This window comes from Diceros bicornis, chromosome X, assembly GCF_020826845.1.
Source record: "Diceros bicornis minor isolate mBicDic1 chromosome X, mDicBic1.mat.cur, whole genome shotgun sequence".
Taxonomy (NCBI): Eukaryota; Metazoa; Chordata; class Mammalia; order Perissodactyla; family Rhinocerotidae; genus Diceros; species Diceros bicornis.
In genome coordinates this window covers 16,629,114-16,645,180 of record NC_080781.1, presented here as the reverse complement: position 1 = coordinate 16,645,180, position 16,067 = coordinate 16,629,114, and the positions used below count along the sequence as shown (strand labels likewise).

Below are 16,067 nucleotides of genomic sequence, written 5' to 3'. Positions count from 1 at the left end.
TTTGGGGCCATTTATGTTCTTCTCTCCAATACAATACAGGTATCTTTCTCTAGCTAGCACTTTTTTTTTCTTATTTGTTGATAGCAATTCAGTTTCTCATCTTTTATTCCACCTTTACCAGTTTACCTAGGTAAGGCAAAGGCATCAAAGACTGAACAGGAGATCCGAAGTCAGGACTTCCTTGAATTCCAGTATATCTGATTACCTTGAACAAGTCACTTACCTTTTCTAAGGGACTATTTCCTCAACTGTGTAAACGGAATTATAGAGCATTTGCCTTACCTGTCTTGCGGGGTGGTTTTAAGAGTCAAATGAGATATTTATGGACAGTACATTTAAACATACTTTGTCTTGTTGGTAATTATTGCCATCTTGTAAAAATTTCAGAGCACAAAAGCATCTTGATTTTTTAAAGCAAATTTCTGAGTTCAAAAAGCTATTCTGTGATACCGTTTGCCTCCACATTTTCACTTCTTAAATTTGAAGTTTTATATTGCTGCCCTAGATTATATTCAAAACGATATCCGAGTTATGAAATTAGGTGAATGAATGAATCTGTACAAATATTGAAGGAGAAAATATTTAAAGGCACTATATATAAAGCTGAGGGGGACAGGTATAAAGCTAAATAAAACACAGTCCTTGGGATTGTGATAAATAAAACAGTCTTTGTGCCCTGCAGGCTACGGAATATCCAGGCAGCTAGAGGGCGTAAAAGCTACTTTCCAAATTTAGATGGCAATTTTAGATGTGATGCAAGATGTCAACTATTCTCCAGCATGCTAACGTCCAATTCTGCTGACTGAGCATCTGCACAAATGACCAGGCATTCTCTTCAGGGTCATCCTTCCGAAGGTAGGAGTTGCAAGGTGGGGAAGTGCTAGTATTGGAGTCTGAGAACCTGGATTCTAGTGTCGAGTCTGTCACTTGGGGTGGATTGGTTAACCTTTTTGAGGTTTGGTTTCTTCACCTATAAAATGGAGGTGATTTCAGCTTCCTCAAAGGCTTGTTGGGAGGATTAAATGAGATAGAATTTGCAAGAGACTTAGTGAACCAGGAAGTACTGGCGCTTCTGTGAGCCTTCTTATCCACTGAAGACTTAGCTTCTCCAGGAAAGAAACTAGGTCTCTCCAACTTTGTATGTCTTGCCCTGAGCAGTCACTGGCACTTAGTAATGTTTGCTAAATTAACATAAAATCTGACTGCTGATAAAAATTCAATTTGCACCATTGAAGAAGGTAATATGTAAATGTGGAATATTGAGAGAAATTGACTACATTATTTGGAGTCGATATTAAGGAATCAAAGGAAACATTGAACTAGTTGGACCTAGACTCATCTCTACTATGACTCATTCTACGTTATATCCCCAATGCCAGGCACATAGTCCCTCCTTATCAACAATAAACCTACTCAAGTTGCTCCATTTCAGAACCTCCTCCCTAGACCCCTATCACCCAGCCACAACCCAGTTTCTCTCCTCCCCTTCCAGCCAAACTGTTAGGAGGAGTTGTTAATAATTGGCTTGCTCAGTCTCCTTACCTTCCACTTAGTCCTCAAGCCGTGTGTTCAGATGTTTCATTCCTTTTATTGGATCTCTGTGCAGCTTTTGCCGTGAAAACCTCCTTTCTTGAAACATCCTCCTTTAGTTTGTGAGATTCTATGCTCCAGAGTTCCCTCCTTCCTCAGAGGATGTTCCTTCTCAGTCTCCTTGGCTGGTTCATCTTTCGCGAAAGGTTGATATTCCTGTAGGCTTGATCCTTCTGGTAATATGCCAGCTCTAGAATAATATAGAGCATTGAGGCTATCTGATGAAGGTTTGGTAGAATTCCCCTGTGAAACCCTCTGGGCCTGATGCTTTTTCATGGGATATTTCCTTAATAACTTTTTCTATTTCTTCTATGGAAATTGGCCTGTTTAAGCTTTCTAACTCCAATGGGGTCAATTTTAGTAATATGTATTTTTCTAGCAAAGTATCCCTTTCATCTGAGTTTTCAAGTTTATTAGATAGAGGGCTGCAAAGTAATCTCTTATGAGTTAACATTTTTTCTTCTATTTCAATGGTTATTTCTCCCTTACCATTTCTTATTTTGTATATTTGTGCTTTCTCCCTTTTTTCTTAGTCAAGTTATATAGTGGTTTATATATTTTAAGTTTTTCAAACACTATAGAATTTTGATTTATTACTTAGATCTAGTTTTCTATTCTCTTCCTCTACTTTTATCTTTTTTGTGTGTGTGTGTGAGGAAGATCAGCCCTGAGCTAACATCCATGCTAATCCTCCTGTTTTTGCTGAGGAAGACCGGCTCTGAGCTAACATCTATTGCCAATCCTCCTCTTTTTTTTGCCCCCAAAACCCCAGTAGATAGTTGTATGGCATAGTTGCACATCCTTCTAATTGCTGTATGTGGGACGCGGCCTCATCATGGCCGGAGAAGCGGTGTGTCAGATCCGAACCCGGGCCGCCAGTAGCAGAGCACGTGCACTTAACCACTAAGCCACCGGGCCGGCCCTCTACTTTTCTCTTTCTTATTTCCTTCCTTTTGCTTTCTTTTGGTTTACCTTGTTATTTTTTAGTTGTTGTTTTTTACTTTGGGAACATATGGATTGATTGATTGGTTGATTGATTGAGGAAGATTAGTCCTGAGCTAATATCCATTGCCAATCCTCCTCTTTTTGCTGAGGAAGATTGGCCCTAGGCTAACATCTGTGCCCATCTTCCTCTACTTTATATGTGGGATGCTTGCCACAGCATGGCTTGATAAGCAGTGCATAGATCTGCACCCGGGATCCAAGCCTGTGAACCCTGGGCCACCAAAGCAGAGCGTGCGAACTTAAGCATAACCACCGGGCTGGCCCCTAAATTTATTTATTTTTATTCTTTCATTTTTATTGAGAAATATGTTTAGTGCAATGAATTTTCCTTTGATCACTGCTTTAAATGCATCCCACAGAATCTGATATATAGTGCTTTCATTGTCATTATTTCTTTTAAAATCTATAATTTGTTATAGAATAGCCAGGAGTTGTTTAATAGGAAGTTTTTAAATTTCTAGCTGGAAGGGCCTTTCTGTTTTTTGTTTTTGTTAGTAAATTCTAGTTTGATTGCATTATGATCAGAGAGTATTGTTTGTAATATTTCTATTTTATGGAAGTTACTGATGTTTTCTTTGTGACCTAATATATGATTATTTTTGGTGAATGTACTGTAAGCTCTTGAGAAGAATATGTATTCTCTAGTATCAGAGGGAGTTTGATAAATATTCTTGAGATTTACCCTATTGATTATGCTGTTTGGACCTTCTATCTCCTTATTTTGGGTTTACATAATCTGTCTAATATACCACTGAGAGTCTCCTATTATTAGTGTGTTTCTATGTATCTCCTTGCATCTCCTGTAGTTTTTGTTTCATAAAGGTGGTTGCTATGTTATAGTCATGTGAGTGTATATATTTTTGTTTGTTCTATCTTCATTTATTGTTAGGACTGGTATGTTTGGTCTCAACTGTATCATAATGTTTTATAATTATGTGTATTTTGTTATATTTGCTGTTTCTTTTGCTATGAGGTGTATTTTTTGCTATTTTATTTAAAAAAAATTGGGGAGGGGTAGTTAGGAAGGTTTGTATTTTTGTTCTAATGGTTAACCTTTGTTCTTACACCTTTTAAAATGCCCTTACTCCTCTGTTTGTTTATTTAACCTTTTGTGTGTGTGAGAGAGAAATACATTGTATCCATGAAATCAAAGTGAGATAATGATGGGTTACAGTGGAATTCTGTATCCACTTTCAGCTCCTCCTTACTCAAGAACTGGTTTAACCAAGAGAATAATCCATGCTCGGTCTCTTCGGGTCTGGCTTCCTCTGATCTGCTGATTTCCTGCTTGTTCTGTGGGCTCAGACTTGGTCCAGTTCTGTGCTAAGAGTGTGGCTGCTTTGTTGCAAAGGCTTTCCTGGGGAATTCTTTGCAATTGTAAATGCTGAGTTTCACATAGTTCACCCATTTAAAAGTGTAAAATTCAGTTTTTTTTAGTATATTGACAGAGTTCATCACTCCAAAAAGAAAACGTGTGCCCATTCTCCCCATTGCCCCCACCCCACCCAGGCAACCACCAGTCTACTTTCTGTTTCTATGAATTTGCCTATTCTGGACCTTTCATATAAACAGAATCATACACTATGTGGTCTTTTGTGACTGGCTTCTTTCTCTTAGCATAACGATTTCAAGGGTCATCCCTGTTTGACCATGTGCCAGTACTTCATTCCTTTTTATGGCCAAATAATATTCCAATGGGCCGGCCCCGTGGCTTAGCAGTTAAGTGCGCGAGCTCTGCTACTGGCGGCCTGGGTTCGGATCCTGGGCGCGCACCGACGCACCGCTTCTCCGGCCATGCTGAGGCCGCCCACATACAGCAACTAGAAGGAGGTGCAGCTATGACATACAACTATCTACTGGGGCTTTGGGGAAATAAATAAAAATTTAAAAAAAAAATTAAAAAAAAATATTCCATTGTATGCATATACCACATTTTGTTTATTCATTTATCTTTAATGGACATTTCAGTTGTTTCTACTTTTGGCATTATGAATGATGCTGCTATGAATATTTGTGTACAAGTTTTTGTGTGGGCATATATTTTTATTTCTCTTGGGTATATACCTTGGTGTGGAATTGCTGGGTCATATGTTAACTCTGTGTTTAATTTTTTTAAGGAACTGTCAAACTGTTTTCCAAAGTGGCCGCATCATTTTACATTCCCACCGACAGTGTATGAGGGTTCCATTCTCTCTCATCCTTTCAGCACTTGTTATTATCTGCCTTGGATTATAGCTGTCCTAGTTGGTGTGAAGTGGTATCGCATTATGATTTTGATTTGCCTTTCCCTAATGATTACTGATGTTGAGTATCTTTTCATGTGCTTATTGGGCTTTCGTATATCTTCTTTGGAGTAATTTCTATTCATTTCCTTTGCCCATTTTTTGTATTGGGTTATTTGTCTTTTGCTATTGAATTTGTAAGAGTTTTTTTATATGTTATAGATACAATCCCTTATCAGACATGATTTACAAAAAATGTTCTCCCATTCTATGGGTTGTCATTTCACTTTCTTGATAGCATCCTTTACAGTGTAAATGTTTTTAATTTTGATGATGCCCAGTTTATCTATTTTTTTCTTTTGTTGCTTGTATTTTTGATGTCATGTCTAAGAAAACACGGCCTGATCCAAGGTCCCAAGGATTATTTATCCTTATGTTTTCCTCTAAGTTTTATAGTTTTAGCTCTTACATTTAGGTCTTTGATCCATTTTAAGTTAATTTTTGTATATGATGTGAGGTAGAGTTGAACTTTAGTCTTTGGCTTGTGGCTGTTCACTGGTCCCAGCACCATGTGTTGACTTGTTTAACCTCTTAGTATCTGATTAATCAGGTTTTCTCCCTCAGTATGGTTTAGAACCCACCTATACCCTATGCAGCATTGAGCTTTTGCTATTATTCTCTTTTCCTGTCTCTTCTCCCATTTTTTAGTTGCAATTTTTCTACTCTGTCACAATATGCAACAATTTTACATTAGTCTTCCACCTTCATCTTCATCTTTATTTTAGTGTCTTATATGTCCATTTCCATATTTTTAAATGCTTACTGTCAGTCCTTTGCTGACATTTTCTCAGTCATCGTTTGGTTGGATGAAGCTCATTCTCTAGTAGATTCCTCAGGAAGGGCTATTAAGTGCAGAAATTCCCTATGTTCTTGTATGTTGAAAACTGTTTTTTCCTATAGTCTTGATATTTGAGGGAAAAATATCAAGGGACAACTTGGCTGATATAAGATCCTTGGTTCACCCTTACTTTATTTTATTTTTTTTATTGTGGTAACATTGGTTTATAACATTATGTAAATTTCAGGTGTACATCGTTATATTTTGATTTCTGTGTAGATTACATCATGTTCACCACTCAAAAGACTAATTACAATCCGTCACCATACACATGTGCCTAATCACCTCTTTGACCTTCCTCCCTCCCCACTTCCCCTCTGGTAACCACCAATCCAATCTCTGTCTCTATGTGTTTGTTTGTTGTTGTTTTTATCTTCTATTTATGAGTGAGATCATAAGGTATTTGACTTTCTCCCTCTGACTTATTTCGCTTAGCATGATATCCTCAAGGTCCATCCATTTTGTCACAAATGGCCAGATTTCATCCTTTTTTATGGCTGAATAGTATTCTGTTGTGTATATATACCACATCTTCTTTATCCATTTGCCTCTTGATGGGCATCTAGGTTGCTTCTGAGTCTTGGCTGTTGTGAATAATACTGCAATGAACGTAGGGGTGCATATATCTTTATGCATTCATGTTTTCATGTTCTTTGGATAAGTACCTAGCAGTGGAATAGCTGGATCATATGGTATTTCTCATCTTAATTTTTTGAGGAATCTCCATACTGTTTTCCATAGTGGCTGCACCAGTTTGCACTCCCATCAGCAGTGAATGAGAGTTACCTTTTCTCCACATCCTCTCCAATGCTTGTTATTTGCTGTCTTCTTAATTATAGCCATTCTGACAGGTGTGAGGTGATATCTCATTGTAGTTTTGATTTGCATTTCCCTGATAATTAGTGATGTTGAACATCTTTTCATGTGCCTGTTGGCCATCTGTATATCTTTGGAGAAATGTCTGTTCAGATAGTTTGCCCATTTTTTAATTGGGTTGTTAGTTTTTTTGTTGTTGAGATGTATGAGTTCTTTATATATTTTGGATGTTAACCCTGATCAGATGTATGGTTTGCACATATCTTCTCCCAATTGTTAGGTTGTCTTTTCATTTTGTTGAGGGTTTCTTTTGCTGTGCAGAAGCTTTTTAGTTTGATGTAGTCCCATTTGTTTATTTTTTCTATTGTATCCCTTGCCCAGTCAGACATGGTACTTGAAAATATGCTGCTAAGACTAATGTTGAAGAGCATACTGCCTATGTTTTCTTCTAGAAGTTTCATGGTTTCAGGTATTACATTCAAGTCTATAATCCATTTTGAGTTAATTTTTGTGTATGGTGTAAGATAATGGTCTACTTTCCTTCTTTTGCATGTGGCTGTCCAGTTTTCCCAACTCCATTTATTGAAGAGACTTTCCTTTCTCTATTGTCTGTTCTTGGCTCCCTTGTCAAAAATTAGCTGTCCATAGATGTGTGGGTTTATTTCTGGGCTCTTGATTCTGTTCCATTGATCTGTGTGTCTGTTTTTGTGCCAGTACCATGCTGTTTTGATTACTGTAGTTTTGTAGTATATTTTGAGATCAGGGAGTGTGGTACCTCCAGCTTTGTTCTTTTTTCTCAGGATTCCTTTGGCTATTTGGGGTCTTTTGTTGTTCCATATAAATTTTAGGATTCTTTGTTCTATTTCTGTGAAAAATGTGGTTGAAACTTTGATAGGGATTGCATTGAATATGCAGATTGCTTTAGGAAGTATGGACATCTTAACTATGTTAATTCATCCAATCCAAGAGCACGGAATATCTTTCCATTTCTTTTTGTCTTCTTCAGTTTCTTTCAACAATGTTTTATATTTTCCAGCGTACAGGTCTTCACCTCTTTGGTTAAGTTTATTCCTAGGTATTTTGTTCTTTTTGTTGCAATTGTAAGTGGGATTGTAGTCTTAATTTCTCTTTCTGCTACTTCATTGATAGTGTATAGAAATGCTACTGATTTTCGTATGTTGATTTTGTATCCTGCAACTTTACCGTATTCATTTATTATTTCTAAAAGTTTTTTGGTGGATTCTTTAGGGTTTTCTATGTATAAAGCCATGTCATCTGCAAATAGTGACAACTTCACTTCTTCCTTTCCAATTTGGATCCCTGTATTTCTTTTTCTTGGCTGATTGCTCTGGCTAGGACTTCCAATACTATGTCAATTAAGAGTGGTGAAAGTGGGCATCCTTGTCTGGTTCCTGTTCTTAGAGGGATAGCTTTCAGTTTTTCTCCATTGAGGATGATATTAGCTGTTGGGTTTGTCATATATGGCCTTTATTATGTTGAGGCACTTTCCTTCTATACCTATTTTATTCAGAATTTTTATCATAAATGGTTGCTGTATCTTGTCAAATGCTTTCTCTGAGTCTATTGAGATGATCATGTGATTTTTATTCTTCATTTTGTTAATGTGGTGTATCACGTTGATTGACTTGTGGATGTTGAACCATCCCTGCATCCCTGGAATAAATCCCAGTTGATCATAGTGTATGATCTTTTTAATGTATTGTATTCGATTTCCTAGAATTTTGTTGAGGATTTTTGCATTGATGTTCATCAGTGATATTAGCCTGTAATTTTCTTTTTGTGTGTTGTCCTTGTCTGGTTTTGGTATCAGGGTAATGTTGGCTTGATAGAATGAGTTAGGAAGCTTCCCCTCCTCTTCAATTTTTTGGAAGAGTTTGAGAAGGATAGCTATTAAGTCTTCTTTGAATGTTTGGTAGAATTCACCAGGGAAGCCATCTGGTCCTGGACTTTTACTTTTTGGGAGGTTTTGATTACTGTTTCGATCTCCTTACTGGTGATTGGTCCATTCAAATTCTCTATTTCTTCTTGATTCAGTTTTGGAAGGTTGTATGATTCTAAGAATTTATCCATTTCTTCTAGATTATCCAATTTGTTGGTGTATAACTTTTCATAGTATTCTCTTATAATCTTTTGTATTTCTGAGGTGTCCCTTGTAGTTTCTCCTCTTTAATTTCAGATTTTATTGATTTGAGCCTTCTCTCTATTTTTCTTGGTGAGTCTAGCTAAAAGTTTGCCAATTTTGTTTATCTTTTCAAAGAACCAGCTCTTAGTTTCATTGACTTTTTCTATTGTTTTTTAAGTCTCTATTTCATTTATTTGTGCTCTGATTTTTTTTATTTCCATCCTTCTACTGATTTGGGGCTTTGTTTGTTCTTCTTTTTCCATGTCCTTTAGGTGCATTGTTAGATTGTTTATTTGAGATTTTTATTGTTTGTTGAGGTAGGTCTGTATTGCTATAAACTTCCCTCTTAGAACCGCCTTTACTGTATCCCATAAATTTTGGCATGTTGTATTTTCATTTTCCTTTTTCTCCAGGTATTTTTTGATTTCTCCTTTGATTTCTTTGTTGACCCAATTGTTGTTCAGTAGCATTTTGTTTAATCTCCACATATTTGTGGCTTTTCCAATTTTCTTCCTGTAGTTGATTTCTAGTTTCATACCATTGTAGTCAGAAAAGATGCTAGGTATTATTTCAGTCTTTTTAAATTTATTGAGACTTGTTTTGTGGCCTAATAGGTGATCTATCCTGCGGAATGTTCCATGTGCATTTGAAAAGAATATGTATTCTACTGTTTTTGGATGGAATGTTCTGTATATATCTACTAAGTCTAATTGGTCTGGTGTATCATTTGAGGCCAGTGTTTCCTTATAGATCTGTTTGGATGATCTATCCATTTGTATAAGTGGAGTGTTAAAGTCCCCTATTATTATTGTGTTACTGTCTATGTCTCCTTTTATGTCTGTTAATAATTGCTTTATAATATTAGGTGCTCCTATGGTGGATGCGTAGATATTTACAAGTGTTATATCCTCTTGTTGGATTGTTCCCTTTATCATTATGTAGTGCCCTTCTTTGTCTCTTGTTACAGTTTTTGTTTTAAAGTCTATTTTGTCTAAGTATTGCTACCTGCACTATCTTTTCATTGCCATTTGCATGGAGTATCTTTTTACACCCCTTCACTTTCCGTTTGTGAGTGTCTTTAGATCTGAAGTGTGTCTCTTGTATGCAGCATATATATGGGTCTTGTTTTTTTATTCAATCAGCCACCCTATGCCTTTTGATTGGAGCATTTGGTCCACTGACATTTAAAGTAGCTATTGATAAGTATGTACTTACTGCCATTTTTAAACTTTTTTTCTGAATGTTTTCGTAGTTCTTCTCTGTTCCTTTCTTCTTCTCTTGCTCCCTTCCCTTGTGGTTTGATGGCTTTCTTTAGTATTATATTTGGGTTCCTTTCTCTTAGTTTTTTGTGTATTTATCATAGGTTTCTGGTTTGTGATCATGAGGGTTGTATATAGTAACCTATGTATATAGCAATCTATATTAAGTTGATGGTCTCTTTAGTTTGACCTCTTTCTAAAAGCTCTAGTCTTTTACTCCCCTCTTCCCACATTTTATGTTTTTGATATCATATCTAACCTCTTTTTTGTGCATTTGTATCCGTTACCCTCTTATGGAGATGGGTACTTTTTTTCTATTTGTGGTCTTTTCTTTCCCCTTTAAATAAGTCCCTTTAGCATTTCTTGCAGGACTGGCTTCTTGGTGATAAACTCCTTTAATTTTTGCTTGTCTGGGAAACTTTTATCTCTCCTTCCATTGTGACTGATAACCTTGCTGGGTAGAGTATTCTTGGCTGTAGGTTTTTTCCTTTTAGCACTTTAAATATATGGTGCCACTCTCTTCTACCCTATAAGGTTTCTGCTGAGAAGTCAGCTGGGAGCCTTATGGGGTTTCCTTTATATGTAACTTGTTGCCTTTCTCTTGCGGCTTTTAGGATTCTCTTTTTATCTTTAATTCTGGACATTTTGATTATGATGTGTCTTGGTGTGGGCCTCTTTGGGTTTATATTCTTTGGTGCTCTCTGTGCTTCCTGTACCTAGATGTCTGTTTCTTTCCTGAGGTTAGGAAAGTTTTCAGCTATTACTTCTTCAAATAGATTCTCTGCCCCTTTGTCTCTCTCTTCTCCTTCTGGGACACCTATAACACAGATGTTAGCGCACTTGATGTTGTCCCAGAGGTCCCTTAGACTGTCCTCACTCTTTTTAATTCTTTTTTGTTTTATCTGTTCAGCTTGGGTGGTTTCCTCTAGTCTTTCGTCCAGCTTGCTGATCCGTTCTTCTGTATCCTCTACTCTACTTTTGAGTCCCTCTAGTGAATTTTTCATTTCCTGTATTGTATTCTTCATTTCTGATTGGTTCTTTTTTATACTTCCATTTTTTTGTTGACATTCTCACTGAGTTCATCCATTCTTCTCCCAAGACCAGTGAGCATCCTTATGACTCTTTGAACTCTTTGTCAGGTAGATTGCTCATTTCTGTTTCATTTAGTTCTTTTTCTGGGGTTTTGTCCTGTTGCCTTACTTGGAACGTATTCCTTTGCTGCCTCATTTTGCCTCTTGCTCTGTGCTTGTATCTATGTATTAGGTAGGTCAGCTACGTCTCCTGATCTTGGAGAGGTGACATTATGTAAGTGATGCTTCATGAGGCCCAGCAGTATGCTTCCCTCTCATCACCAGTTCCAAATGTTCCAGGAATGACCCCTGTGTGGGCTATGTGTGTCCTGTTGTGGCAGGGTTGCTCTTGCTGTGGGTTCCCAGGGAGGCTAAGCTGTCCCCTGGCCAGCTGGTTGTAATGCTTAGCTGCGTGTGGTTGTTGTGGACTCTTCAGTCTCTGTCGGGTATGGGGAGCCCCAGCATAGTTGGCTGCAAGGTCTAATAGCACCTTCCTGTTGCAGTTTTTCTGTTAAGTGAGTAGGCCCCCAGCGTGGCTGGTTGCTAGGCTCAGGGGCTTAAAATTGTTGTAGGTTTCTTGCCTGCAAGGCTGTTGTCAGCTCTCTCAGGATTGCAGCTGAGTGCGGCTGGGACCAGGCGTGGGAGCACACAGTTGTTTCAGGCTTTGGAAGGTGGGGCTGATCCCCTGTGTGGCTGTTTGAGAATCACAAGTCTGCTGCAGCTAGCAAGCCCCTCCACCCACAGGACCACACACCCCATCAACACAGTCATGCCCTGTGTACATGCCCCAACCCACTGAAGTGGACTTACTCGCCCCACTGCAGAGGCCCCATACACTCCACCAATGCAGGCCCACTCCTTGTGCACACGCTGCCCTGCAGAGGCAGATCCACTCACCCGGCTGCCGAGGTTCCAGGCACCCCACCTTGTAGCCCCATGTGGACCCACAAGTTGCCTGAGGGCTTGCTGTTGGATGGGGCCATTCCCTAGAGTGGGCTGGCTGCTCTGGCTGAGCTGGGTTAAATCCGTGCTCTAGTGGGTGGGGCAGACCCCCCACCCCCACTCCGTGCTAACAGGCCAGGGGAAGAGCTCCAATGGCATCTGCCAACATCTGTGTCAGCACGCCTGTACTAGGTCACAGTAATGGCTGCCGCCAGTGTCTCAGTCTCTGGGGAGGTCTCACCTCTCACCAAGATGCACTCAGAGCCTATCAGGTGAGTGTCTTTTCACCAAAGGACTGTGCACCTTTTTTTTCTGGTGATTTCAGGTTGCTTTCTGAAACGGATGAATTTGTGTGTGGGCCCTTTAGGAGCAAGCTTTTTTCCCCCTTATGTCCAATAGCTTTTTGGGGGGTATTCCCCATTGTAGTTAATAGCCAGCAAAGCCAGATATTATGACGCTTCTGCTGGTTGTGCTGAGTCTAAAAGCTGCTCATTGTGGTAATGCTCCCCCGCTTGGATCCCCCACTCCTCCGGGGAAGGCTTCATACCTTAGGATTGCTCCCTGCTGGCCCTGAAGTGTTGTGGCTTGAAGGTGGCTTTTTTCTCTCCAGAAAGGAATTTCTGTCTCATCCACGTCACTCAGCACTGTCCCTTGTTGTGGGGTTTCTTTTTATCCAGTTTTCAGTTCTCTCTTAGGAGTAATTGTTCCAAGAGTAGTTGTAAATTTGTTGTGTCCATGGGAGGAGGTGAATTTAGAGTCTGCCTATGCCGCCATCTTGACACCGTCCTCCTCACCCTTACTTTCATTATTTTATTTTTTTATTTTAAATGTTGATCCATTGTTGCCTTGCTTTGTATGTTGTTTTTGAAATATCTAATGCTAGTTTAATTCTTTTGGATTTGTAAGTTATTTATTATTTTTACCTAGAAGTCTTGAGGATTTTATCTTTATCTTTGAAATCAAATAATTTTTAGTAAGCTATATTTCAGAGTTGATTGTTTTAGGTTAATTTTCTCAGGTATCTGGTGAGCCTTTCAGTGTGTAGATTCATTTTTTTTCCATTTCTGGAAAGTTTTCTTGGAGTATAGTTTTAAATATTAGTGCAGTTCTATTGTTTGCTTTTTGTTCTCAGGAACTACAATAATAAAAATAGTATTCCTTCTTTATCTGTCTTCTATTTCCACTAGTTTTTCTCTGATGCGCGCTCTCTCTCTCTCACTCTCAATGTCATTTTCATTTTCTTGGTTGTTTTCCTGCCTTTCTGCAATGTCTCTTATTAAATTTTCATTTTGAGTTTATTATCCCTTGAGCACCAGTAATTTATTCTTTACTTCTGAGATAATTTGGTCTTTTTCTCCCATTTTTTTTCTCTGAGTTCAGTTAACTTTTTTTCTGTCATTTCACTGTTTTCTTGGTCTATTTCTGTTCTTAGTTTTTCAATTTCTGATTCAAGGTGAGATTTTTTTTAATATGCTTAAATGCTTTTGGATATATTTAATTATGTTTGGAGTACAGACTTAGAGTTTTCTTCTGCTTAATGGTTTTCTGGGGAGGAATTTTCCTCAGTTGAGAAATTCTCTTTTTCCACTTTCTTGTAAACACACATGGGGATCATCAGACTTTAAAATTTTTGCAAATCTCTTGAGTGTGAAATGGTATCTCATTGTTTTAATTTTATCTTCCTCATTAGGTAGGGTTGAATATCTTTTTGGATGTTTATTGGACATTTATGTTTGCTCTTTGTTGAAAACTCAAAGGATATAGCTGCCATTTACTGAAGTGGGGCAGACTGTAGGAAGAGCAGATTTTGGAGGGAGGTCAGAATTTTGCTCTTAGACATGTTTATAGTATCCAGTAGGCTGTTAGATATGTAAGACTGCAGTACAGAGGATAGGTAAGGGGTGAAGATATAAATTTGAGGATTGTTAATTTATAGAGAGTATTTAAAGCTGTGAGACTGAATGAGAGTGTAGACTGGAGAGAGAGTGTAGACAGTGAGAAGTCCACAGGCTGAAGTCGCTATTTAGAGGAAGACTGGGTTCACTATTTAGGGGTCAGGGTGGTGAGGGGGGCAATGAGGAGCAACCAGCAAAGGTGACAAAAGGAATTGTTAGAGGTAGGAGGAAAACCAGGAAAGTGTAGTATTCTGGAATCCAAATGAAGAAAATGTTTCTGGAAGGAAGGTATGATTGACTGTTAAGTGCTGCTGGTAGATTCAGGAGAAGGAGGAGAAATAACCATTGGATTTAGCAATAGGGATTTCATTAGTGATCTTGACTAGAGCAGTTTGGTGCAGTTGTAGATTGGAAAGCCAGCTTGGTGAGGGGCCAAGCAAGAATGGGAGGAGAAGAATCAGAGAGAATGACTGTGGTATACAGGCAGCCCTTTGAGGAATTTGGTTGTAAAAGGAGAGATAGGGTGGTAGCCCCAGGGGGTGTGGTTCCAGAGAGCTGGGAGAATTACGAGAGGTTATATGGTGATGGGAAGGATCCAATGGAGAGGGGAAAGCAATGTTGTGGGAGGAAGACTTGCTGGAGCTGCTCTTTCAGCTGGGTGAGGGGATGTGTCCAGTGCTGTCCTGGTAGAGTTGGCCTCTTTTGGCACCAGCATCCTCTTCAGCATCCTCCTGGGAGTGGATGCCCCTGCTGTCCTCTCATCTTTCTGTGTTCAAGGACAGATGGATTCATTCACTGCCCCTGGCCCTGTACAGTTCACTCTGAAGTAGCAGTACAAACCAATTTTTCTTCCGTTATTGACATCTCCTCCCCAGTCACGAACGCTGCTGGTGTTTCAGCCTTTTCTCTCTCCTAATGCTGGTTCCTTTGATTAACTTTGCTAGTCACAGGTAAGTTACTTTAAATCAGGGTTTGGCAAACTTTTTCCGTAAAGGACAGGATAGTAAATATTTTAGGCCTTGTCACATATTCTTTTTTTTTTTTTTAAAAACTCTTTAAAAATGTAAAAACCATTCTTAGCTCAGACTCTAGGGTTTAAATTAACTCTCCTCTCTTATCCATTAAGCCCCTGGGCCAGTATTTTTCATTACTAGCTGATGTGCACTAAGCAATTGCAAAGTTAATTTTTTTAAAAACAGCTTTATTGGAATATAATTTACAGGTTTAAAGTGTGCAATTCAATGGTTTTTAGTATGTTTGCAGAGTTGTGCAACCATCTCCATATCTGATCTAAGAGCATTGTCATTACCCCAAAGCTAACTTTTTTACAGCTTTGAGGTGTAATTTATATGCAATAAAATCCACCCATTTTTGAGTGAATAGTTTGAATTTTAATAAAGCTAATTTTAATATTAGCAAAGGAAAATATTCTAGGGCCGGCCCCGTGGCTTGGCGGTTAAGTGTGCGCGCTCCGCTGCTGGCGGCCCGTGTTCGGATCCCGGGCGCGCACCATCGCACCGCTTGTCCGGCCATGCTGAGGCCGCGTCCCACATACAGCAACTAGAAGGATGTGCAGCTATGACATACAACTATCTACTGGGGCTTTGGGGGAAAAATAAAATAAATAAAAAAAAAAAGAAAATATTCTAAGTAATACCTTTTTTCACCACATAATCAGTAAATCTTGTAAACCTTTTCTCCCAAGTGACCTCCACCTTTCCCTTTAAACCAGTAGTTCTGTAGTTCCTGCACCAGCAGCAGCCGCATCACCTGGGAACTTGCTATAAGTGGGGCCCACCCCTGGGGTAGGGCCCAGCAGTCTGTGTTTCAACCAGCCTTTCAGGTGATTCTGACACACACTAAAGTTGAGAACCCCTGCTCTAAGGTATATCCCTGAGTGAACTTGCTGGATTGTGGGATATGAGCATGTTCCACTTTAACAGGTACTGCCACCCCCTTCTAAACTGGTGATACTCATGTATACTCACCTAGCAGTGTATGTGAGTTCCTGTTGTTTCACACCCTCACCGACACTCTGGAATATGCAACTTTCATTTTTTTTGTGTTAATCTGGTAGGTGTGAAATGGTTGTGATCTTAATTTGTGTTTACTCGATTACTAATAAAGTTGAACATCTCAGATGTCCATAGGTCACTTGAGTTTTGTGTTCTGTGATATGCTGTTTGGAGTCTTTTGCCTATTGAAATAAATACAATTATGTAAACAA

At 38.8% G+C, this 16,067-nt stretch overlaps 1 protein-coding gene across 7 annotated transcripts in view; it reads left to right on the top strand.

The window, feature by feature from the left end:
* The window catches only part of BCLAF3 (BCLAF1 and THRAP3 family member 3), a 61,219-nt gene that overhangs the window by 1,508 nt on the left and 43,644 nt on the right, over positions 1 to 16,067 (top strand). For 5 of the 7 annotated variants that reach the window (XM_058535550.1, XM_058535551.1, XM_058535549.1 and 2 more), the window contains exon 2: positions 683 to 855. The exons of the other annotated variants lie outside the window; for them this stretch is intronic. The gene's annotated coding sequence lies outside the window, so the exon portion shown is untranslated. The remainder of the gene's footprint in view (positions 1 to 682; positions 856 to 16,067) is intronic. 7 annotated transcript variants of the gene reach the window in all.